The 27,418-nt window shown below is 42.7% G+C and overlaps 1 protein-coding gene across 1 annotated transcript in view; it reads left to right on the forward strand.

The window, feature by feature from the left end:
* Positions 1 to 27,418, forward strand: part of PDE1C (phosphodiesterase 1C) — a 495,776-nt gene that overhangs the window by 160,880 nt on the left and 307,478 nt on the right. The gene's annotated exons all lie outside the window — the stretch shown is intronic.

Here is a 27,418-nt window from a genome sequence, read left to right on the forward strand (position 1 = left end):
TCAGACTGTTTTGTCTTAGTATGGCTTATAATTTTTTTGTTAAAAACCATATATTATGTATCAGGTAAAGGGAATGGAGGTATATAGGCCTAATTTCTCTAAGAATTAGATTATGTTTACTGTAGCTGTGGTGTCAGAGGTGAAAATTTTCTCTCATGTGCTTTTGTCTCTTGTCCTTGGTTTCTCCTGGAGGTTCCATAAATGGAATCTGAGCCTTGTAGTTCTTTTAGCTGTAATCCCATTTCATTATAAAGAAGCCCTATTGATGTGGTGTGGGGGGAATGATAATTTTTTTTTAATTTAAAAATTTAATCTTACAAAATCTCTTTTTCCTCTCAGGCTTTCCCCTCTCATACCCTGTCTTTTACATTAGACGCTTCCTTTAGATTCTGATGCTACATTATTGGCTGTCCATATTTAAGAGAAGGGCACTAAAATGCCACTTAAAAGCTCTGTGTATGGGTGGAGAGAGAGTGGTAGGATGGTGCTTCTAGATTGTGGACTTTACCATCATTGGTTGAATTGTTTGCGGGGAAAACCTGTGATAGCAGTGTATTTCTTTTTTCTTTTCTTTCCTTTTCCTTGTCCTTTTCATTCCCTTTCCTTTCCTTTCTTTTCTTGGGCTAATGCAGATTGCACAGAGGAGAATTTTTATAAAAAAATTTTCAGTTTCCCTGAGGGTTGCTGGAGGGGAGGGAGTGGGAGGGATGGAGTGGCTGGATGATGGACATTGGTAAGGGTATGTGTTATGGTAAGTGCTGTGAATTATGTAAGACTGATGAATCACAGACCTGTACCCCTGAAACAAGTAATATATTATATGTTAATACAAAAATAAATAAACATTAAAATATCAATGGAAATGACTCTAATAAAAAATCCTAACAGCAAAGAAAAATTTTTTTCAGTTTTCTTTAGACCGCATTTGCATTTCTCTTTCCTTCATCCTCTCAGTATACGACATTATTGTTTTTCTTGATCACCACTATGCAGTGGCTTTATTTTGTCTTGATATGGGACCCAAGAAACAGGAAATCCAATTTAGGAAAGAAGTCAAGTTGAGCTGTGGGGGTAGCATATCCTGTATAGCTGCCTGAGAAAAAGAATACATTTTTTTTTTTTTTAAACCTTGTATGTCTGAAAATGTCTTTATTCTATTCTTATGCTTGTTTGAAATTTTAGCTATGCTTAGTTTTAGGTTGAGGAAGATATTTTTTTCCAAAACAAGTCATTGTTTTATTGCCTCTAAGTTCTTGGGTTATAACTGAAAGCTGCATGCTCCCTGATTCCAGTTCTTTTAATGTGAGCTGTGACCTTACCCTCCTCCCTGAAGTTTTTAGTATATTTTCTTTAGCCCTGGCATTCTGATATTTTATGATGGTATGCCTTGATATACGTCCTATTTCTCATCATGTTGCTCACTTTGAGGACCCTCTTAATCTAGGAACTTGTGTCTAGTTCTGGGAAATATTACTCTATATTCCTCTGGTAATTTCTTTCCATTATTCTCTTCCCTTGATCTGGAAACATTTGTAGTCAGATGTTAGATATTCTAGATTGTTCTCTTATTTTTAAAGATCTTTTCTATGATTTTCCATGTCTTTGTCTTTTTATTTTACTTTATATTAGATTTTTACAACCTTACCTTTTATCCTTTGTGTTGAATCTTTTAATTTTTTATAATATATATATATATATATATATATTTGCTTCTAATAGCTATTTTTTGACTTTTATCATGTTAAATAATTCCCTTAAATACATGACAAACATTGTCTGTCCATTCATATTTAAGAGCACTAAAGGCTAATAGCAAACCCTCTCTATGCGATTGGACTTTAAACCTCTTGAGCTTTACTGTAGGGTCATTGGGCAGCTTTCTGGCTGGTCCCTTTGGGGAATTCCATGTTAGTATCTAGGATATTTTCTCTGGAAAATATCTCTGGATATTTTCTCTTCTTCAGTTTCTCAAGAGTCTTCCAGCCTCCTGCTTGAGGAGGAGTGGGTGGGAGATATCTCTCTGACTGCCAGCACCATGGGAATAGAAAGCAGGCTAAGACCCTCAGCTCCATCTTCATCCATACTTTCCACTGAACTTGACTGCTCAGGTTTTGGGTTTTAGGATTCTGCAGGATGAATCACCTCACCCCTCTTGTGGAGGGGTACAAGTATTTTTTTGACTGTGGTATGCTCTGTTAGCATAGTCAGACTATACCCATTGCCCTTTCGGGCTTCCAGATAATCTATTGGAATCTTTTGCCCTCCCTTGTCTCCTTCACATTCTTTTTGTCCATTTTTATGCTTATGGGTGGAGTATTGGGTGGGAGAGTCAAGCTAATAAAACCCGAATATAATTGATTATATTAAACCAGTATCCCCTGGACTTGTACTTTTAGTCCAAGCAACTCTCTCTATCTGTAAGTGGCAACTGAGTTTTACCTGGCCTAGGCAGGAACTTCTCCCTTATTGAAAGGGACATGATTTTATATGGGTGGTCATGGGCTCCTCAACACTGGGGAAAACCCTACAATCCTGACTTCTCTATGTGAAGCAATTCCACGGAGGCCAAGGGAGGCTGAAAGGTCTCCATGGATACATGTTCTGCGTGAAGAATGTCTATAGTAAACCAGCTTCTCCAGGGCCTGCCTTTGGCAACAGGTGAGGGGCCCATGCCTCTGGCAGCGATCTCCCGGAGACCACACCAAAAACACAATTGTTAAACAGCAGTCACCTCAAAAGTCACTCTTTGCCCCTGTGTCTCCCTGTTGCTAGCATGTTATGCTGTAGAAGCAGTTGTCACTCCAGACCTCTCAGGAATGAGTACAGTTTTTCCCGAACTGTTGCCTCCTACCAGAAGGGAAGGGAAGGAGGGAAAGGAGTTGACATTGACTGCGGTAGGCAGCATGCCAGCTGCTTTATATAGGCTTGCTAATCTCATTCTTGTATAACAACCTTTTCAGAATAGTATTATTACCCTCATTTTGTAGAAGGGGAAGCTGAGATTCAGGGAGGTTAAATAGCTTGCCCAAGGGCATGGTGGCTAAGTGGCAGAATGGATATTTGAACCCAAGTTTGTCAAGCTCAAAAACTAGTAGACCTTTAGTAGACTACTGTGGAGGAGGATAATGAAGGGGCCTCTGTTCCCAGGAAAGCCAAAAGGAATCCTGCTTTGCGTTTAGAGAATGGGCTCAGTAAATGAGGTCTTAGTGAACAAATACAATAGAAGGGTTCCCTTTTTCTTATTATTTAAGAGCCTTAAGAATACCTGGTATTATAGATCATTGTTTAGAAGAATCCAGAAACTTAGATACCCAACCAACTTCGAGTTGCCTTTGACCAAGAAATATATCTTGAGGATCTGACCAAATTTTTATCATTATTTTCAAGTAATTCTCTCTGTGGGGAATCCATTGTAAGAATAACTTTGTTGGTTGATGTCACATTCATATGCTTGAAAAGCAGGTTGACCTTCTTTTGAGACAGTTTTTGAAAGGACATTTTTAAAAGTAACAGGGAAAAAAGCAGCTTATATTCAGGAGCAAGAGAATTTGGATGTGGACCTTCTTATTTTCCAGCACAATGGTTTAATGTTGAGCCTGGGATCCCATTGTAGGAAGTGACATCAAGTGTGACCAAAACATTCAGTTGATCCTGTATATTGTGCCATGTGGACATTACATTAGTAAGAACAAGGTAATGTTGAATCATATCAACCACTTCTTAAGGGTTTAAATTAGTTCGTGTTTGTCTAATTCTTTTTCTCCAGCACATTTGTTCAAGTATTGGGGACAACATAGGTACACCAGATCTGGCTAAGGTAGGGCTGTAGGTTGGGAGTAAATTGTTCAGCAAAGAGAAGATCAGGAGCAGGATAACAAGTGTGTGCCTACATGTGTTTGTGTATGCATCTGTGATCATCTCAGGCATTGTGTTGGATACTGTTTGGTGTTTTGGGATCACCTTTCTTATTCTGGCAAGTAGGTGGGTATGGATAAATCAGTCTAGATTAAAAGGGAAGGTTAATATCTGACTCTCTAAGGCATTATGTACTGTTTTAGGCAGGACTGAAGTCTTTACATGGCTTTCTGAAAAATTAAAATAAAAAATTGTCTTCACTTTTTCCTTAATTTAGTAGACATTGGCATTTGGGCATGAGTATGCAATTTAGGAGATAGTAGGTTAATAGCTACCAGGCAGGAATTTAATTTATGGTATTGGACGACTAATGGGAGCAAGTAGAACTGTGTGTTTATTTTCCTATCAAGCAGTGAATTTATACCACTGATTTCCTCAAACAAAAAGTTCTCTAGGAATGCCATATTAAAACATCCTGAAATTCGATGGGACATAGAAATGTTGCCTCCCTCCTTTCATTTCTTTCTTCCTTTTGTTCTGTCCACCTTAGCTGAGAAATGGCGATGTTCCACGTGCTGTGCTAGGTACCTGGGAGTGGAGTGGAGTCTGAGGGGTTGTTCCATGGTACAGACTCACATGCCAAGGAGACAGTCATATTTTTAAAAAGTACATTGTGAGTACAACTGACAGCAGGAGGTGGAAATAGGGATGCACCATGTTAACTAGACTTATGGTGGTCATCATCTCATACTACCTACAAATATCAAATCACTGTGTTGTACACCTAAAACTGATACAATGTTATATGTTGATTATATATTTCAATTATAAAACAAAGCAAAATGGAGAAAGAAACAGCAACACAAACCCTAAGCAAACAAACAACGAAGATTCAGAAGGTAGTACAACTGGTGTGATGGTCGTGGTGATGATGATGAAGGATGGAGGAATGAGATGGTGAAGGGCCGAGAAGAGCTCACTGGAGGGGTGCTAGTGAGCCGGCCAGGTCAAAGGAAGGCTCAGAGTGAACCAGGGGAAAATGTACCCACGTCAAAGGTAGGTGTGAGGGGAGGGTAGGCAGAGCAGGGGTCTCTAGCCAGTGGAGAGAGCATCCTCAGAGGCACGGTGGATGGTCTACTTGAGAACAAGCAGAGAGTCATGGGAGAGGAGGAGACTGAAGCAGCAGGCTTGTGGGGCCTTGAATGCATGTTCAGGACTCAGATGGGATTTTGGACAAGAGGGACCCTGCAGAGGTTTGGTGGTTTTTGTCTTTTTAATCAGTTAATTTAGTGTTTTTCTAATCATATAATATATACGGACTTATATAAAACATGCAAAAGTTTTCACAATTTATAGAACGTTAGAGTTAAAAAGGATCCAAAGTATCACTTCTCCACCTCTTTCTTCTAGATGACAGTATTAACACTGTAGAGGTGAAACACACATGAACAGCACGCAGAGGTTTAGGGGAAGCAAAATTGGATGTAGTCCAGGGTTCCTTATAAGGCCACAGATGACATTTCCTCCCTTGTGTACTTTCTTCTTCTTGAAACCAAATAATCTGTGTATAACTCTTTTTCTTTAAAGACTTAAACATTTTTTGGGTCTGGCTTATGTAATATACTTTATCTCACTCTTTTCATATTTATGTAAAAATATTTGAAAAGCTATTTTTTTTGTTGGTTTTATCCTTTCTGTGTATTTTCCAAGAGCAATTATTGCTGCTATAGCCATTTTTCAGAATAATTCAATGTTTCTTTCTCTCTTTATGGTTCTTGGGGCTCCTGGGTGGCTTAGTGGGTTAAGCCTCTGCCTTCGGCTCAGGTCATGATCCCCGGGTTCTGGGATAGAGCCCCACCCCGTATCAGGCTCTCCACTCAGCAGGGAGCCTGTTTCCCCCTCCCTCTCTGACTACCTCTCTGCCTACTTGTGATCTGCCTGTCAAATAAATAAATAAAATCTCTTTATTGTTCTAATGTAGTAGAGCATATACAATATAATATTTATCATTTTAACTCTTCTAGAGTGTTGAAGTCTGTGGTATTAAGTCATGCACATTGTTGTATAACTATCACTACTGTGCATATCCATGTACATTTTCATCTGGATCTGATTTTTCATCCTCTTAAACTGAAACTCAAAACTTCTCCCAGCCCCTGGCCTTACACTATCTCTATGAATCCCCCATATTTTTAATGAAAATTTTTAAATATGCAGTTAAGGTGATAGAATTGTACAGAGAACATAATATATGGACCACCTTCCCTCTGTAGTTAACAATTGCTTTATTTGCATTTCCACAGATCTGTTCACCTATTTCTCTGTCATCTATCAGTCCCTGTTATTTTTTCCCCTATGTTTTTTGATACATTCCAAAGTAAGTTGTAGACATCAGTATCTTTTCCCCTAAATACTGCAACATGTGTGTCTTACCAAGAGTTCAATATTTGTTTACAGCCATAAGTAGATATTTTAAATCTTAACACCAGGGACCAACTTCTTCAGGTAGTTCAGTGATTTAGAAAAAGAACTCGACCCCATGTGCTAGGGGAGATAAAATGGGAGTGATCTAGAGGAAATTACTCCAAGGTTTATAGCAGGCCCAAGATACATATAGATCCAGACTCACCCTAGAAAATCCTGAAGGATACTTAAACAGAATAAAACAGCAAACTAAAAACCTAGTGTAACTAAATCTCTCAAACTTAATGAAGCAAAAGGAGTAAAAGCTTTGGAATCAGAGAAATCTGGATCTTCATCTCAGATGCCCTATGTGCCCATCTTTCCACCCATCCTGCTTCGACGATGATTCATAAAGGATTTGGTGTGGTTTATAAAGGCCTAAGAAAAATAGACATTGAAATCTACATGGAGGGATCGTGTTAAGATCATTTGAACTTGAGTTTCCTGGCAGCAAATGCAATCATTTATGTAATTCTCATTGTCCATGAGAAGACAAACTCTCCAAGGTGAAGTCACATATCTTACGTGAATCCCATTTCTCTCATCTATAAGATGGGGAATACAAATTCTTATATGTCTCAGGATTGTGGTGAGAATTATGTGGGTCATTGCCTTTGAAGGGTCTGGCTCACTGCCTAACATACCTGTGCTTAGCAGTTGTCAGTCCCTCTCCCCTTTCCTGCCATGTTACCTTGAGACTTGTGCTCCTACTCAAAGTGGAGTGTGAGGAGTCCAGCAGAAGGGATGTTTTAGTTAGAGTCTCATAATTGAGGTTCTAGTGCCCATGGCAACTGTTTTCCTATTTACCCACACATTTCCCAGTGATAGCCTTAGTGTATTCTTTAACTGTTCATCTTTTCAGGGCGGGCAGAAGTTTGCTAGGGTGCTTCATTTTTTTTTTTTTTTCTTCTAAGATGCACCAACAGGGTAGAGCTATATGATTAAAAAAGCAAACAAAGAACACATTGTCATCAGCGTGGGATTCTTTGTTGATGGCTAAGAGCATTTCAACTTCCATTTACAGTTTTCCAAATGTTGGTATTAGAATGGAGGCATGATTTGCTGATCTTTGGGGGCCAGTCAGTGGGCAGCAGGCAAGATTGTTGGATAGTTCACCGTAGCTAGATTATTAAACGATTCCTCCAGTGCTTTAGGCATCTTGGCACTAGAGTTGGGCTGTCACTTGGCATTTCAATTTGCTTCTTGGCACATTGGTCTTCTGACAACACCGAATTCCAGGTTTACTCAACTTAGTTAATTCAGTAGATATATTTAGATGTTGTGATGGTTAATTTTGTGTTTCAACTTGATTGGACTATGAGGTGGCCAGACGTTTGGCCCGATATCATCCTGAGTTTGCCTATGGAGATGTTTCTGGATGAGATCAGCATTTGAATCAGTAGACTGAGTAAAGTAGATGTGGTGGTCTTCACCCAGTTAATTCAAGACCCGAGTAGAGCAAAATGCCTGAGTAAGAGGGAACTTCTCTTGCCTCCTGTTCCAGGGAGCTATTCCAGGTCTATTCTGGCCTTTGAACTTAGATTGAAATAATCTGTTTTCGGGTTCTCGAGGCTGCTGGCTTTCAGACTGGAACTTATAACATTGGCCCACCTGGGTCTCCAACTTGCCACCTACATATATATCTAGGGACTTCTCAGTTTCCATAATCTGGTGAGCCAATGCCTTGCAATAAATATACACATATTTGGTATATATCTGTACATAGAAAAATACACAGTTGTTATTTGAAGAGTGTGAGGTTTGGGGCACTGACCCCTGGCACCATTGAAAATCCACATATAACTTTATATTCTCCCCAAACTTAGCTACTACTAGCCTACTCTTGACTAGGAGACTTATCAGTAACATAAACGGTCAATTAACACACATTTTATGTGTTGTATATAGTATATACTGTATTCTTACAATAAGGCAAACTAGAGAAAATGTTAAGAAAATCATAAGGAATAGAAAAATGCATTTATAGTACTGCACTGTATCGAAAACAGTCTGTGCATAAGTGGACCCATGCGGTTCAAACCTGTTTTGTTTAGGGTCAACTGTATATACCTATATATGATTGTTTATAGATCCTATTCATTTGGTTTCTCTGGGAGTCTTTATTAATGCAGTAGCTTGGACTGGAACTGTCACTTCTATAAACATAGAGCATAGGTTATTTGCATAAGACATAGTGGGACGTTTTCCATATCATAGAAAAATAATAATTTTAAGGCATGAATTAATTGATTTTTGTTATGTGATGGTATTTATTGCCTTATGTAATACTCAATGTAGCCCTGCAAGGCATTTTAGAGCCAGTGAACAGGAGCAGAGCCAAGATTTTCATGTAGGTGTGTTTAATTCCCAAGCCTATGCTCTTTCTACCATGAAGAGAATCCTAGGATGTCAGGAGGAATAAATAGTTTATTCTCTTGGCAGGATTTAAGGCTCTATATGGCTTTATAGTTTAGGATTAAAAATTTTTGTTTTGGAGATATTTTAACATTTTCTGTTTAACATTCTGTTGTCTGACTTCAATCTGTATGATGGCTTGAAAAAAAAGTCTTCCAAAACAGTTAGTGCTTTCTTTCCTTGGCTTTGATTGAAGTGCCTCACCTGCTCAGTGACTGAATGAATTCACGAGGCTAGAACTGGATTCTCAAAGTTATATTGGGAGAGCATCAGTGCCTACAGGTGATTTGCCAAAAAAGGAAGTTAGTGGGGGTGTCCGTGGTCCATTAAGTTGGACCTACATAATATACCTCATTTTGGAGGTTCGTGATTGTACCTGAGAGTGTTAAGTTCTCAGATGTCCTCCGATAAAGATACCCTCTTCATATTTTGTAACTCAGCATTTCTAGAACTTATTTGACCCAAGGCCATTTATGATGCCAATTTAGAACCCATTGCAACATGGTATTATGGGAAATGCTGGCCTCAGTACGGGATGGATGTCTGCCCTTGGTACTTATTGAGGCTGGAGAGAGACCAGGTATGAAGGACCCTGTGTTGTGCTCCTCTGTAGGTACTTTACTTACAGCCTCGTTTGTGTAGGTCTCATTTGAGTGAAGGCCTGGAGGACATACACATTTGCATCAGGATAGTCAACACATGATGCACACTGTTCTAAAGTCCAAGACGCAGAAAGAGCAACATTCCCAGAAGTAGCAGTGTAATTGCAAACTTCGTGGATGGACATCCCTCTAGCAGCAGCACACTGGGTGCGTTGGAAGGTGGATGCAGAGCCATACATTGAAGCCCTAAGTGGGCTGGAGAACTAGGAGAACACATGCCTGCGTCTTGTTTGGTATTCCCCGACCCAGTGTGATTCTGGCCAAGGCCATAGCCTCTGCAGCTGCGCCCTGTGACACATCCTGCTGAGGGTGACACAGCTCTGTTACCATAGTCTGGGAGGAAGAAACTGTCCGTGAAGGGGGGACTTGATGCAAACCCGTAGAAGGTGATGGATCGGTCTGTCCTGGGAACATGGTTTTTGATTGTTGTCTGACTTCAGCGTCATCAGAAATGCCACCATGGTATGCTTTCTTTCCCAAGGAGATTTTCAATCTTCAGGCAGTCTAAGCACACAGAAGTCTCTTTGAGCAGCAGGAGTCTTTTTCTTAATGAAATAGCGAGATGATTTCAGCAGGCATTTATCTGACATTTCCTATATGTTCTGGAGGACAGACTAGCCCAGTCCTTGCCTTCAAAGAGTTTACTTAGTTTAGAGGAGGCAAGAGTGTCTTTTAAAGAAATAAGGACAATAAGGTAGCAGAAAGCTATGCAGACCTTAGCTGGAGATGGTGGATGGGTGAAAGGAGGAGTGTCTCCAATAGTGGGGTGGAAGGTATGACTTGAGGCCAGAACTGGGAAAGAGCCAGTCATTTAATGGAAATCCCAAGTACTGTGGCTGGAGTTTAAATGAGGTCACTCAGGTCACAGGGCTGGTGAGGAGAGGTGGGATCAGGGCCAGATAGCCTCTGTGCCATACTACATACATATCTGGGACCTTATCCTATGGTTGATAGGTAGTCACTGAAAGAATTAAAACATCATCATATCTACACTGTAGACAGAATGCTTGGACTCCTGTATGGGGAGATGCAAACAGATGAATAAATCATAAATAGGGCTCGGGACTCAGATTTATGTTCAGTTGGCAGTCTTACCCACTCGGAGGTGGTCTCCTTATTTGTTTAATAATAACAGCTTTGCCTCTTTCACAGCAATTTTTTTGGTTGCACTGAAATAAAACATGCGAACTTGTTTAGCACAAGAGAAGTAAATTACTTGGCTTGACGTAGTAAAAAAAACCAAAAAATCCCTCCACTATATTCAAGCCAAGTGTGATGCACTTCCTCTGTCTGCTTCTGTGGTTCAGTCATTCTTACAACAGCACATTGTTCCTCCTCCGTCATTCAAGAATTGGAAAAGTGGGGATAAAGAAGAACAAGGCATTGAGTTCTTCATGTGGGGATTTGAGTGGTCGTGTGCTGGAGGCGATTAGGCGATTGTTAGCATTTCTGCCCAACTCTGTGTTCCATGACATCATGTTGGTAACTTGAACCTGGCCATGGTGGGAGTATTTACACTGTAGAAATCAGCAAATGCTGCAAAGAAGGTCCCACCCTGCACCAATTAAACATTGACTGGCCCACTGTTGCAAGGGGGGACTTGCAGAGGCAAGAGCAGAGATAAGCAGGGGGAAGAGACTCCTGCTAGTGGAATCCCTTCCCATCTATTTCTGGCTCACAGTGACATATTCAACTCTCTTTGCCTTTTGGGCATTAGCCCTGAGATTGAGAGCTGAACCAGAGAATGTGCCTTCCTGTGCTCCCAGCCTTGCGGAGAAAGGTGTACAGTAGGGCTCTTCTGCCCCTTGGGTCCACCCTGCCAGCGGTGTCTAAAACACATAAGCTCGTGTCAAGGGCCTGTCACCCCAGGCACAGCTGGGCTGGCTGATCAAGGCTCACAGAGCCTAGTGCAACAGTTCCACTATATTGGCTTATTTTTACCCCTCAGTTTCTTTGATCAAGTCACTAGATGATAAAGAGGAGGAGGATGACTTCTGTGTCAACTGTCAAGGTCTAGGTCCCAGGACATCATACCAGTGAGACTCCTTGTAAAGAGAGACCTTTGCCATTTGACAGGTTATGTGACAACACTAGGCTTGGCTCAAAGTTGGCATAAATGTCTGTGGAATGAGTGAGGGAGCACTACTAGCAAGTGGGGCAATGCAGGCTTGGGAGAAATAACACCACTTTCCTGAGCGGTGGAATTTTATCTCAGGTAGCTGAACTCATTGATGTCCCCTTGGAAAGACATTGGGTAGATTGGTCAGGGGTATAAATTACAATGACTTGAGCAAGAGTTACAGTTGACATTTTGCAGCAAAGAGATGCAAAAGGCAACGGGTTGTGGGAACACTCACAACTGGCAAGCTTGCTGGGAGACAGCTGGAGAACTGATCCTCTTGTGGAGTTGAATGTGTAGGAAATTGGGGATTAATGTTCTGCAGCAAATTCTCACAAAGGACTCCCTCTTGTGATGGCAGAAGATTGGCTATTAACGGGGTGGGAAAGAAACCTGTTCTTCTTAAAGGCAGAACCCACTTTGGAGGCCATATTTACCTTAAATAAGAGTGTGCACTTTTAATTTTCCCAATGATGTTTTTAAATTTATTCTACTCAGTTTTCTAGGTATTCATGACATGATTGTATTTTTATGGGCATATTTTCATTTCAAGAGGCAATGAGGTACTCTCTTATGCTGGTTTGCCTGAGTCTTTCCTACATCTCCAACTGAAAGTCCTGCATCCTGGGGACCTTCTCAGTCCCAGGCACACGGGGGACAGCCAGTCATCCTAGAGCAGCTATGGTGGAAACTGTTATCTGTAGTCGGACATCTGTATGGCTTTACTGAGTCACTTTGGGCAAGTTGCTTGACCACTGTCACCAGAACAAGGGTCCAAATTATGCTGGCTTCCTAGGATGTTGTGTGGAATTCAGTAAAATAATAGTGCCATTCACGTAGTTGATGGGCAATGCGTTTTTTTTTTTTTTTCCTTCACAAATACAGTTTTTCTATCATCTGTCTTTTCCACTTTAGCTTTTTTTTTGTTGTTGTTTTTTAAAGTGAACCCTTGATGGAAATAAGTGGGAGGCTTACCCTCTGCAAACCCTTTTGCTTTAACCTCGTGTAGACTGTCTCCTTGGCTGTGCGGTGTGTTCCGGAAGTGAGCTCCACATTCACTTTTGATTGTGTCCAGGGCTGAGGGCTCGACATTTGCCTGGCAGCCCACGCTAACCAGGAATGCCTGTGTTTTTCATGGGAGGAGAGGGGACAGCCCTGGCTTCTCACTCTTGGTGTCAGATTCGGGTCACCTGGAAGTCAGCATCGGCCTGCAGCTCCCTGTTTCAGAGAGTTGTTTGGAAACACTCGTGGTCAGTGGCCAGCAGGAGCTCATTCCAGTACTGACCTGGCGTCCAACAGAGCGGGAGAGAAGGTCATGCAGCCTCAGATATGAGGATAGGGAGTGAGACAAAATAAACACTTTCTGGAGCTTGCTTTCTAACACTCAAAAGTGAAAAATGGAATTCTTCCTCTTTTCTCACAAGGCTAGGCACAAAAATTTCTCTCATGTAAAAAAGAAATATATTTGGAAACTGTATGGAAACCGTAAGCACATTATTGTTCTCAGGTTGGTTTTAAGGCCTTGAGAATAAGAGCAGGCTTTTTTTTTTTTTTTTGGCCTACTTAGAAGGTGGGGATGAGACTAACAGGTGTCAGTTTCATTTCTTGGGCCTGAAACCTTGGAGTCATCCTTAACTCCTCTCTTCTCTCACAAGTCCAGAGTATACTTCTCTCCATCTCCACTGCTGCCACCCTGGCCAAGCCACCATCATCTTTTGCCTGAAAAACTAGATTAGGCCTCTCACCTGATCTCTTCACCCCTACTCTCCATCCTCATGTCAACAGCCAAAATGGTCTTTGAACACGGAGGTCAGATCATGCCTCTGCCCCAATCCGTATTTACCATGAGTTCCCATTTCACCCTGAGTAAAAGCCATAGTCCTTACAATGATTGACATGAGGTCTTTCTGTAGCCTCTCATCCCCAACCTTACCTCCTATGACTTTTCCCCTGGTCTCCCGACTTATTCCTAGAGCTACAAGGTCTACTTCTGATTAGGGCTGGCCCCGTCTGTTCCCCTCCCTGGCATCCTCCTCTGCTTAGCGCATCCTCTCATCTCCTTCCAGGCTCTGCTCAAATCTCACCTTCCAGAGAGGCCACCGCTGACCACCCTGTGTGTGTGTACCTGTGTACCGTGGCCTGGCCTGGTCCCTCCACATGCCCCCAGCCCACCTACTCTGCTTCTCCTCTTTCCTGCAAGTCTTGCCAACATATCATTTGTGTATGTCTTTGATTTAGTCTCTCATACCAAATGTTCATCAAGACACAGGGGAAAGAGAATAGGCAGATCTGAGTTCAAATCCCACCTCTACTAGCCTTTATTTCCTGTCTGATTTATAGAAGTTGCTTAACCTCTGAGAGGCTCAGTTTCCTCTTCTGCAAAATAGTGACAATGAATTCACTCAGCAAGTAATTTGGTTGGGTTGGGGCGGCGGGGGGAGGACCAGCACTGTGAAAGGCACTGGGGAGGGAGAGGTGAATAGTAAGACACAGTCCTTGTTAATGCGATTGTAAAGAGGATTAAATGCACATATGCATATCATATACCTGGTAGAGAATTTGGCATGTATTTGGTGTTCATTAAATACAGTTCACTTTTTAGGGATGCCTGGTGGCTCAGTCAGTTAAGCATCTGCCTTCAGCTCCTGTCATTATCCCAGGGTCCTGGGATCGAGTTTCCTTCTCCTTTTAGTTCATATCATTTTCATTTAGTGCTAAGAAGAGTGAACTAGATTAGAACACACACACATACACACATGTCATTGAACCACAGTAGGATTTTGGCGAAAGGAGCCTGGAATTGCTCCAGGTGAGTACAAGAGTCTCCTTATATATGCAAATCGTAGCATATAGGTTTAATTTAAATAGACAGAAACTCTGTAGCTTTTATCAGATTCTCCAGGAGTGTCCTTGATCCATAAAAGTTTAAAACCACTCTAAAACCCCATGATTGGTCCACTATTCTGGGCTTCTCTAAACAAACATTTGTAATGGAAACTCTGAAATGATGATTAATTCCAGGGTGGAAGGTGGCTTTTGTGTGGTATTGGTGCTGAGCCCCCAGCTTCCTGGGGGGTGAGAGGAAAGCCTGTGTATGTCAAGGTCATTGCCTTTTGAATCCCTGGTGCCGCTGGAATTTAAAGGCTTGTTCTACGCAGATGAAACCAGCCCTGACATGGCTGGGATGACAGTGTGAGAAGTGTAAGCACAGGTGTTATGAATGCTTCATTAATCTGGGTTGAGTAGAGATCACAGAGGGCAGAGCCCCTCGGGCCCTATGCATAATTCCATGTTCTGATTTGGGAAGCCGGAGAAAAGGACTGCCCCAAAGGGAGATGAATGCAGAAGTGTTGCTATTATTATCATTATTATTACTATCATTATTATTTGTGTTATCGACCAGGAGCCTGCTGCTCATTTAGCTTTGTGCATTGCTGTCTGCTCTGGAACATGTCAGCTCAGCTCCCATCATTGTCTCTTCATTTGCATGTACCATTCCAGGAACACGCTTCCTTTTCATTTCTTGCAACAGAAGAATTAGATGAGAGGGATGAGAGAAGTTTAAAAGACAGGAAAACAGTGCCAAGAAAGTATTTTGTCCTGCCTTAATGAAGCAAGCCAGTACTATTTTTACTATGGTCTCTCCTCTGGAGGAAAATGCTGCAGAGGCAAAAGCAAGACCATGGAGTGGGTGAGAGAGGGTTTCCTGGGTGTGTGATATGTGGGATTTCTTTCTGGAGTCCCTCACTGTGTTCCCTGTTGGTCATTGGAAACCCCTGGGAAGAGAGCATGCCTCCCAGGAAACCAGTGGTGCAAGCTGTGCTGTGTCTTTCTGAAGGTGAGGCTCTCATCGTAGACCTTTAGATGAATGACTGACGCAGTTCCCATAATAATTAAAGGCTCTTTCCCCCCCAGCTTTATGGAGGTATAACTGACCAATAAAAGTTGTATATGTTTAAAGTGCACAATGTGATATTTTGATATATGTATACACTGTGAAAGGATTACTACAATCAAGCTAATTAACATACCTCTTCACATAATCACTTTTTTTTTGGGTGCTGAGAACACTTGAGATATACTCTCTTAGCAGTTGAACTCAGAAAAGCAGAGTGAAACAGTGGCTGCCAGGGATGATGAGGGGCAGGGGAATGGGGCAATGTTGGGCAGAGGTTTCTTGGTACAAACAATGTTCGTACAAAGTTTCGGTTACTCGGGATGATTACATCCTGGAGATCTAATGTGTAGCGCGGTGGCTTACAGTTAGTACTCCTATATTGTATACTTGAAATTTGCTAAGAGACTAGCTGTTAAGTTTCTCACTGCAAGGGCCTTCTCATTTCAGCATACTGCTACTGTCTGCCAGTGTGGTCTTGGGTCAGTGGTCGTGGCTCTCCTCTCCTCTCCCCGTTCTTGTCTGTAAAGCTACTTAAAGATGGCTGGAAATGATCTGCATTTGCAGTCATTGTACCGTTATCAGAGGGCTGTGGGTCAGAGGGCTGTTGGTTAACCAGACGCTTGGCATTAGCCTTCCAGCTTACACAAAAATACCTACTTTTGGGAGACACCATAGTGGGTAGGCCGATGACAGGCTTCGGTTTAAACCCAGTTCTGCCACTTACTAGGTGACCTCGGGCAAGTTAAGTTTCCTCTGAAGTTTTCAAGCATTGTCATGCTTACAAAGACGGTGATACAGACTACATATAGTAAACAGTAGCTATTCTTATTACTATACTGCTACTCTTACTATTACTAACTCACATTGGTAGCAAATATTTATTTTTGGGGAGAGGAGAGATTGGATATGTCCTTTGGACACTACGCAGGGTTAAGCCTGCCCTTTCCGGAACAGTGAAGGCTCTGTATGCACATGGCCTTTTAGAGCTATATTTTGACAACTGCTCAATTACCCAGATAGCTGAAAACTATGTCGGCCACGATCCCGATGCATTATTGATGTTGGCCCTTTTCTTCCAGCGGCATCGCCAGGTCCTTGTCAGTGGAGAATAGGAAGGGTATTCTCTCTCTCTTGTGTCCCTTGGAGGCAGGCCAGAGTGGAATCCTGCTCCAAGATGTTACTTCCCTTCAAAGGTGAAAAGCATGAGTCACAGCTGGTCGTCCCCCTGGGTTATTTCCGCGGGGCCCCTCCTCCGCACCATTTCACGGGTGATTAAGGACAGGCAAGCGCGCTCCACTGGGAGTGAGGACAGAGCCGGCGGTGGTGCAAAGAGGGATTTTCCTTCGCTGAGCAAACACCCAGCGACGTCACTGAGCCTCTGGGGCGCTATCAATTGCTGCGGTGAAAGGTGAAAGCGCCTTCCAAGGGGATATTGATTTGGCGTGATGGTTAGCAGCAGCTGGGACAAATGGAGCCTCCTCGCCGCTGCGGGCTTCTGGCCGACTTGGAGGACCTGGCCAATGAGAAAAGCCTGTTCTCAATGTTTGCAAATGCCAGGCGAGATGGGCTCAGCCAGCGGCACGAAATGACAGGGAGTCAGGCTGCTGCGAAGATGCCCAGAATAATGCGTTCACATGTACTTTTGGAGATCAAACTCTGATAAGCACTCAAATTTAAGCACCTGCTTAATTGGTTTAAAGAAAAGAGAAAGAAAAGTCCAATCACCACATTTTCAGAAGGTGGTTTGTTTGTTTGTTTTTGCCTTTAAATTTCTGTAGCCTTTTTTAGGAGTGGTTTTTTTTTTTCCCCTTTCTTTTCCCCCCCATTCCTCCCCCACCTCCTTTCCTTTATGTTTTAAGTGGTTTATGATGATGCATTTATTAGTCGTGGTTTCCGGGGCTAGATAGTAACTGTGGGCGGTAGGTGATCCCTGCAATTTTAATCAAATTTATAATCAGATTGAATGATAGAAGTCTCCCTGCCAAGATTCTGACATATGCACATTTTCATTTTGATGAGAATGTTGTTTCTAAGAGCCATAGTTATCAAATAAAGCTCCCGAGGTGACCAGCAGTAAATGACCAGCCTGCTGTCAGTAAACCCTTCACCAAGTTTGATTTTGCTGTGGGAGGTGGAGGGATTTTGAAAAGGTCATGCATGCATTAAAATTTCCTCTCTGACCAGCTGGTTCTAGAACAAAGAGATGGATAAATCCTGCAATAAATGAATAGGAAATGTGGTCCCACGTCCCAGCTATAGTAGTATCTTTAGGAATTGCTTGGAATTGATCTGGCAGAATGTTTTCTGATAGATTGGGTCATATATAGAGCAGCAGTACATGGGAAATGATTACTGTGGTCATTAAAATTGGAACCTCCGTGGCAAATGAGACAATTTCTGCCCCAGATGGAGAGGCTACTCCTGCTATGTTGTGTGGATGGGTGAAGGGTGGGGGCTGATTTTCACGAATGCTCTGTGGGCCTGAGTAGGCTCGGGAAATAGGAAATGGAATCTTTGTTATCTGGAGGCTGGTGCGGAAGGCTGTGTTTGGTGTGCCTATAGTGAAAGCAGAAGGGCTGCAAACAGGATCTTAATTGACAAGATTGGAGCTCTGTTCAAGGACTTGGTACTTTCTTTTCAGTGCTTTGGTTAAAATTTCTCAAGTGCTTCTGAAATCCCACTGAGGAGAATTATTTTCATTTCTTCACTTAGATTTAGCCCAGGCAACGGAGAAGCCACAGGACAGTGCCTGTGGGAGTCCACCCCCTTCCATGGCAGTCCTGGTGGCACATAGGGTTTTTAGAGCCTCTGGCTAAGATTTTCTTTGCATGCTAATTACTTTTCCAATTGTGCCCATAAATTTCCATGCCTCTCCATAAATCAGGTCCCACACCCTGCTTATAGGAGTCTGTTTATATCTCAGAAGTAAAAATATAAGCATATGCCAACTTCTGATGAATCTGTCAGTCTGTATGTAGGAAGGATTATGGGCCAGATCATGGTGGCTTCAGGGTCTTTTTTATTAGTATGAATCTGTCAAAAATGTATGGGTGGAAGGTATTCACGGGGACATTATTTTATTCTTCTGGATCTTAAAAATCCTTTCACTTCTGAGAATCAGAGGGAATAGAATGGGCCATTTAGGTGTCCTGGAGGACAATTTAAAAAATGCCCTCAGGAGCATTTCCCCTAATTTCCCTTGTGTCCTTAATCACACAAAAAGTAACATTTCACTTATCTGGACATACAGTTAACCTTTTATGCACCAAAATGGAACCTGGCCAGCGCCTTACTGCCTTTCCCCAAACCACCCCAAATTAGCTTCCCGTCAAGTTGAAGACGGATTTGTTCCCATGTCTCAGGTTTGCTCATTGAATATAGTTCCTATGGCAGGAATCGTTTTGGACTATAAATGAAATAAATTTCATAATCCTTCTCTGAGAAACCCAGTTGGTCATGGACCGTTTGTTCTGTTATAAGCTCAGGGACAGTGGCAGACAGGACACTTGTGATCTCTGCCCTCTGGGACACTAGTCTCATGAATCCTGTAGTAATACTACCAACAGGGAAATCACTTCATCACTGATTGGATTAGTTCAGTACTGTCACTGTGGGTTTGGATACTGGAACTCATGGGTCTAGATCTCTCCTCAGTTCAGGTCACTTTTTTTTTTTTTTTTGTAAAGATTTTTTTTTTGAAAGAGCAAGAGAAAGAGAGAGAGAGTTTGCGGAGGGAGGGGCAGAGGGAGAGGGAGTGAGAGAATCCTTGAGGTAGGGCTGGATCCCAGGACCCTGAGATCAAGACCTAATGGGAAATGTAGAGCGGGCCTCTTAACTGACAGCCCCACCCAATGCCCCAGGTTACTTTTTGAGATCATTTGCATTCTTACTCCTTTCCAAACACTCTTCTTGTAGCAACCAGAGTGACCCTTTACAAACACACCTCTTGGAATTCCTAAGTGATTTCTCCCTGTACTTCAGAGGAAAGCCACACTCAAATCTGCCCTCAGGGCTCTAGTACAGCACTACCTGGCTCCTCCCTGGCTCCTCCTCCTCCCCCTCCCTCTCCCCGCCCCCCCCAACTCTGCCCTTTGCCACATCACCCCAGCCACACCTAACTGCCCTTAAGCCCCTTCCCGCACCAGAATCTTTGCATCTGCTGTTCCCTCTTGTCAGAAATGTTTTCCTCCTTTCTGTTAGCTGGATGACTTCTTTATCTCCTTCAGATCTTGGCTCCCATGTCACCTGGAATTGCTTACAGAGGCCATTCTTGACCACACAGGTGAATTAAAGATGGCTCTGAAATCTGTGTCACTTTCTTCCCTCCCCACCCCCAGCCTTGGAAGGTAGAATTTATTTCTGCTGACCTTGAATCAGAGCTAGCACTGTGATTGCAAACAAATACAGTGGAAGTGATCCTGGCCCAGCCTTTGAGAGGAATGGCAACTTCCCCCCTTGGAACGCTTGCTCTCATAAGCCAAGACCCCACATGTGCGTGAAATCATATTCGATAGTATGTTTGCAAGTGCGTGAAAGACCCCCAAACAAGACCAGTGGAAGAACTGCCTGGTCAACCCTGAAATCATGAGAGGCAAAAAATTGTTGCTGTTGTTCTGAACCACTACATTTTAGAGGGTGGTTTGTTATAAAGCAGTAGTTGGTTGATGTCAACCTATTTATAAATAGGCCCCACCCCTATTGTTTTCTGTACTGGATTCTGTTTATTGTCTTTTTAGCATGGTTCATGATTTGTGATGATGTGTTTATTATCTGTTTCCCTAATTAGACTGACATTCCACGGCGGAGGCACTGGGTTTCTTATTGACTGCTGTATACCTCTCACCACAGAGTGCCTAGCACATAGTAAGCACTCAGCAAAGTTTGTTGAATGAATGAATGGATTTTCAAAGTCCTGGCATTTGTTTGTGACATTGGGTCTGTGTCATCCCACCCTCCCACTCCCTGTCCTGCTACAGAGATAAGAATCTGCAAATCTTTTTCTCTTGTGGCAGTTCAAAACAATTTTTTGAAAAAAAAATTATTATTCTTTATAAATTATACTTGTTAAATCAATTCTGCTTTGCATCTGCTACACACCTGCTCAACAGATTTTAACAGTTCCCTACCGATAAGAGCATAAAAGGATTAAGCTTCCATATGGTGGCCCCAGCCCACCTCAATGTCCAGCCTTTGCCGTCCCATCCCTGGGGCCCCCTACACCAGGCACACCCATTCCGTGCCATCACCTGTGCCACCACACGCATTTTCACTTTCCTGGAGTTTCTCTTCTCTATTTTTTTCCTTCAGGAAGCCTTTGCCAATGGCCTGTGCCTTTAGTGGGCATTCCTTCTTCTTATCTGTGAACAAACCATTGAGCCACATCCTTGGATAGGAGCAGGAGCCATTTTGAGATCTGGGAAGGAGGCTCAGGGATAATGGAGCACTGGTCCATGGCTTCTGCTCTCAGCTCTGCCACTGGGCCTTCTGCACTGGGCTTCATTGAAACTGGCTGGGCTACTTGTTCCTCTCCATATGATTAGCATCTTGGCTAAAAGGGTTGCTAAGGTCCCTTTCCGTGCCGAGGTTTTCCACATTCAAATTTGCTTCACAGCCATCGGAAGAACAACCCGCTGATTTATGTGCATTTGGGTCAGAATTTGGCTGCCTGTAGCATCAGCAGTTTTACATGAACGGAATTTTCAATTTCATTAGTACAGCCACGTTAATTCTGCTGGGTTGGCAGTGTCTTCTGAGAGGCAGAGTGGCCACGAGAGCGAGGAGTCAGGAAGCCGCGTGCTGTCGTGTTACCTGGCCACTAGCTGGAGGGTAGACCAGCGGAGGGAGGCCAGCAGATCTCTTGGACCTCATCCACTTCATTTCTAAACTGGGGATAAAAATAACATACTTCGCTCACTTTAGGATCGCTTTGAGGAACTCACTTGTATAATAATGGCAATGCCTTGGTAGGCCATTATCAAACTGTTACTGAAACAAAATTATTGGGGCACCTATTTATCAAGATAAAATGTCTCCTTTCGTTTACCTCGGGTCCCCTACCCACCCCAAGGTCCTGTACCATTTCTAGGTTCCTTGCCTTCATGTTCTATTGGGTGGATGAGATGGGGGAGGAACTCTACTGTGCTAGATGCTTAAGTGTTTAAGTGTTTAAGGCACTGGCCATACATTTTTTTTTTTAACTCCTTCCAAAAATCCTCTATGGGAGTTCTATTAGTCAGAATTTTTATGGTTTTCAGTGGCAGAAGTCTGATACAAGTTGTTTATTTGGTTCATCTAACTTTTGGGGGGAGGGGGTTGAACTTTTTAAAATTTTTTAATTTTTTAATTAACATATAATGTATTATTTGTTTCAGGGGTACAGGTCTGTGATTCATCTATCTTACACAATTCACAGCACTCACCATAGCATATATCCTCCCCACTTAAAAAGTCCATGGATAGCTCTGGCTTCAGGCATTGTAGGATCAAGGGGGCTCAAAAGATCCTTTAACCTTTGCTTCTTTGTGTCTGTAGCTATTCTCTCTGCTGTTCTCTCTGTTGGTGTCATTTTTTCTGGTATACTCTCTCTACATGGTAAAAAGATAACCCTGGGGCCAGGATAACTTCAAGCTTTATAATATTATCTCAAAGGAAAGATAAATAGACCCTCTCTCTTTCCCAGTGGCTGTATCAAATCTCTCATAGGGAACAAATGCTATAGTTACATGTCACCCTTTGGTCACTTTGTTTAGAGATACAGGGATGGCTCTGATTGACCAACTGAGGTTGTGTTTATTAGCGTCAAATCTAGCCAGTGGTCAGACTCCAGATTTTTCTGTAGCTTTTTTGGGGGCCCATGAAAAGTTTGTTTATCCCAGGCCAGGCTGTGGGTTTCAAAGGTATGTGAGAACTGAAGAGATCTGGCAGCCACTGAGCCCAACCTAGCCCATGGCCAGAGAAGGGAAGTATCTTATCCTAGGTCACGTGTGATTCAGTGCTATGCTTAGACCTCTACTTGCCTGTGCCACCTCCACTGGAAGCATTACATGAGTTTGTCACAGCAAGTGAAGGATCCTGCCAGAGAGAGGGGCAGAAACTGGTTCAGTGAGACCACACCTGAGCTGGGATTGCATCCTATTTCTTCTCCTGTCTGCTCCCCCTACCCCTCTTGGCCAAACTCTGGGTAGCTGAGATGGTAGCTACTCAGAGCCCCACTTCAGATGGGCCAGAGAATGGGAGTCCTCTGGCTTTAGTGGTTCACCCTTCTTCGTGTACTTCCTTTTTTCTGGTGGAAGTGGTTCCTGAGACTGAGTCTGCCCCAAATTATAAAATCAAAATGAGAAGGCATCAAAGGGAAAAGACAGTGTGACTGTCACCAGAGAGGCCCCTTGCCAGAAAGGGAAGCCGATGGGAGAGGAGAGCCTCCGCTGACAGTGTGTTATGGGGCTGGCTCACATCTGGTGTGAACGGGAAGGAGGAGCTGCGGTGCCTGGCGGTGCTACTTCCCATATCCTAAAGTCTTCCTAGAACTTCCCCCTCAGCAGACTCTTTGGATGATGCCACTGCCAAATCATGAAAAATGTAACAAGGGTGCTGGTGAGCTTCATGAAGGTTGAAGCAGGCAGTCCTGATCTCGAAGCTTCTCGAAGGGTTCTTTGGAGACAATGCCGTGTACTTTCTGGTTGTGTCTCTTTTCTTCGGGCAACTCTTCCTTCTTCGTAGGCCGAGGTGCTCATTTGTATTTGATAGTCGGATTCCTTTTATGGAACCCTGGTTATCATTTGCCCCACGGTTGTTGCATATGCCCCTGGCAGATTCCTGGAGAGCTGATCTCAGTGTATGATATGTATTCAGGGCAGCGGGCACCCTTGACATGGGACCATGCCTTCCTCTGCTTAGCATTACCCCTCATTCTCCGTCATCTGGGGAGAGCCTGAGTTTCTTCCATGACCATAGCCTGGCTGATCCTTCCAGCCTTTCCTCCTGTTCTTCTTAGTTATGCACTTACAGTCAAGCCACCTAAAATAGTTTGGGAGCAGCTGCACACCCCACACCTTCTCGTGCTTCTGTGTTTCTTTTCATGCAGTGTGCCCTTTCTGGAATCACCTGCCTTCACTCATCTTCCATGTAAGCAACTTCTCATCTGTTTTCAAGATCCGGTTTGAATGTCACCTCTGCTTTCCTATCCCACTCCCCCCAGCATCAGTGACCCTTCCTCTGTGTTCCTGCAGGCCCGCCCTCTCTGTTATCTATGCTTTTACTTACCTTTTTATGTGTCTGCAGGGACACAGAAAGGAAAGGAACAGGAGCTTTGCACTCTGGTCTGGGTTTAAAACCTGGCTCTGCCACTTGTTAACTGTATGTCTTTGCAAAAGGGATCTGACCCTTGAGAACCTCTTCTTGCCTTTACTTGTAAATGGGCATGAGGAACTCTTCTGAACTGTTTGGTTGAGGATGAAATGAAACAGCCTGTGAGGTGCTTAGCATGATGCTTGACAGAAGGTAGTAGTGTTCAGTAACAGGTAAAAGTAGTGATTGTGGGGCGCCTGGGTGGCTCAGTGGGTTAAAGCCTCTGCCTTCAGCTCAGGTCATGATTCCAGGGTCTTGGGATCGAGCCCCGCATCGGGCTCTCGGCTCGGCAGGGAGCCTGCTTCCTCCTCTCTCTCTCTCTCTCTCTCTCTCTCTGCCTGCCTCTCTGCCTACTTGTGATCTCTCTCTGTCAAATAAATAAATAAAAAATCTTAAAAAAAAAATCTTAAAAAAAAAAAAAAGTAGTGATTGTGGTTCTTATGATTATTATTGGGTTGTGATGTCCTAGAGATGAAAGGGACCTGAGGGCTCATTCTTCGCATATAAAGCCTGATGCCTGCTTCCTTGTCCGAGAGTCACTGAGCTTTTCCTTGAACTCTGCCACACAAAGGATCATCACTTTCTCTCTTATCTTTTGATACTTAATGCTGCTGATACAGAGGCTTGCCTAGTGCTTAGACAAAGTTACTCTATGTTTATTTGGGGAACTATTTTAAATTGGCAGTTATATTTATGTATATATGTATATGTATATGTATGTATATGTGCATTATATATTATATATGCATGTCTGTCTGTCTATCTTTTTTTCTATTTTCTATTTTCTATCTATTTCTATCTAAACATCTTATATGATGTTTCACCATATAAGATTTCCTAAAAAGTCTTACTGATAAAGCTGGGTAAGGAAGTCACAGTAGAAATTAACTTCCCAAGCAAAGTTGTGAGTGGCTTTACATTTCCTTAGATCTTTAGTTTCTCGGTGGGTTTGCATCTGTTTATTGCTTCTCTCTGTGTGGACTACCCATGGAAATTGTTGTTCATAATGTTGCTGCAACTGTCAAACATATCCTGTCTGTGATAGATAAAAAGAATAAAATCTGAGTAACATAATAACATGATGCATCTAATAGTACTAATACTTCATTGGCAGGAAGAAGACAAATTTTTCCTAATGTGGTTTAGAAACAACCCTGGATTAGGAGCAAGAAATCCTAAAATAGTTTACGGTACTTTGGCTTCAGTTTTCTCATCTGTAAAGTGGGAGTATTCATCACACAGAGATGGGATATAGAGAAGGCAGAGGTGGACTCTGTCCCTGAGAACTACGCATTTCCTCCCTGCCCTATTCAACCAGAGCAGCTCTTTCTTTAAATTTTCAACATGAAATAGCATTGGAGTCCCTTATAAAATGTTATTCTGAATAAAATATTCTGTCACTTAAAAATTTGTAAACTTCTACACCATATTATCTTTAAGGTCTCTCTGGCTCCAAAAACTATGTGTCTCTAAAATAAAGAAGAGTGATGTATCCTTACTAACTTTCTGATGCATGTTCAGTTTTAAAAAATGAAACAAAATTACTTTTCAGAAACTTATTTTTAAAAAAGATGTTGTTTATTTGACGGAGAGAGACACAGTGAGAGAGGGAACACAAGCAGAGGGAGTGGGAGAGGGAAAAGCAGGCTTTCTTCAGAGTAGGGAGCCCAATGCAAGGCTTGATCCCAGGACCCTGGTGTGGGGCTCCATCCCAGGACCCTAGGATCATGACCTGAGCCGAAGGCAGCTGCTTCACAACTGAGCCACCTAGGTGCCCCACTTTTTAGAAACTTTTTTTGAATAATATTTTTTGTCTTCCCTCTCTGATTGGTTTAATTGCAGTGGAAGGCTGTTCCTTTTCTTTTTCTTCTAAAATTTGCTCTTCTCTGACTTAATCCAAATCATACATCCAAAGAAAAGGTGATAGGTATGGTGGAGGACAGGAAGACAAATATGCTTTATTATTCCCTTTCATCTTTCATCCCAGGCCAGTCCTTGGAGAATCCATACCATAATTAAAATATGTTTTCAGCAACATGCATCTCCCTTTTCTGTAGTTCCTTCACCCCCCACACCCCGTTCTCTCCAGATGACCTTGTAGAATCATAAAGGTGGAACAGATGTAAAAAAATCTTTATACCTAAATTCTTCACTTGAACCATGTGGAAAATGGGACCCTGTGAGGGGGACAGATTTGTACTGGATAGGGTAATGAGCCATAACTCAAACACTGGTCTTTTCCAGGTCAGTTCATTTTCTAGTAGGTCTGGAAAACCTCCTGTGCTTTAGCTCTCTTATTGTAAAATAGGGATGATAAGAATAGTATTTGCCTATTAGAGTTGTTGCTAATATTATGTGAGTATAGAACCTTAGAGCAGTGCTTGGACTATAGACAGTTTTGGATACCTGTTTGCTGTTACTCTCATTACTACACTTCCATACTCTGACAGCAGGCTGCCCAAGGTGCAGAGAGATGGTAACCTCATTTGGAACCATGCTGCCTCCCTTCTTGCATCCCCAAAACAAGTTATTAAAATATGTCTTTTTTTTTTAAACATCTAGTTTTAGCAGGTTACTGCTCCCTGCTGGGTAACATTGGGTAGGTAATAGGTTCTTTTCAGATAAAAGAATTTCATGTTAACATGTTGACTGCTTAATGCTATCTTTGTCTGGTGGTAATGTGTTAACTCGGTGACTTATGTATGTGCTTCCAGAAAATCAAGGACTGACTTTCATGAGGTGACTTCAGATTGTGTGGTAGGCGAGTGTGTAAGCCATTTTCAATCAAATGGGTCAGTCATCTCACCTTGAGGAAGGCACTTTCTTCCACTGGAATGAATGGGGGTGGTCATGCCATTCCCATCACTCTCACTTCTAATTTCTGGAAAGTAAATGCCAACTACCAAATGGGTGAGCATTTAGGATTTAGACACTATCATTGTATTCCTTTATCAAGGTCATATGACTGTAACTTTACTGGAACAATGAGGAAAAACTAGCTCTTATCTTTATCACTATCTTACTTTTGAGAAGCAGGCATATAACTAACGGCTAGCCAAAGGATTCTGGGAGTGTGAATGAAAGAATCTGCCAGGGAGGGAAATATGGTTAAGGGGCAAGCTGCACCCAGAATCTCAGGAGCCCTGGGTCCCAGCTTTGAAATAGCCCTGGGAGGTGGTAGTGGCTTCATCTAGATGGGAGTTTGGCTGCAATCAACTGGAGCCAGGATCTTTTCTTTTTCCGTCTTTGGTCTCTCTCTTAATACCCCCTCCTTCCTCCCTACCCAACTCCATATCTGGTCCCATTCTTCCAGAGCACAGAGCTTTATTGACACTGTGAATGACCTAGGGGGACACAGTGAGTTGCCACTTTGTGGAGCTGAAACTCTTTCCCAGTCTCAACGCCTGCCCAACCATTGCGCCCCTGCAGGGACCTCTTGAGGAATATGTGGCATTAATCGATGGAACCTCCTACCTCCTCAGTGTTGGTTTATGTTTTCCTTCCCGGCACCCCCCCCCCGCCCCCATGCCCTCCCTCTACCCCATCATGGGTCGGGGAGGCGGGGAGGGACGGACAAATGAAGACTCTCATTAGTAAGAACATATCAGGACTTTTTAAGTGTGATGTGTGATTACTTTAATCTCTACCAATTGCTTTATT

This window comes from Lontra canadensis, unplaced genomic scaffold, assembly GCF_010015895.1.
Source record: "Lontra canadensis isolate GAN:19392208 unplaced genomic scaffold, GSC_riverotter_1.0 scaffold2, whole genome shotgun sequence".
Taxonomy (NCBI): Eukaryota; Metazoa; Chordata; class Mammalia; order Carnivora; family Mustelidae; genus Lontra; species Lontra canadensis.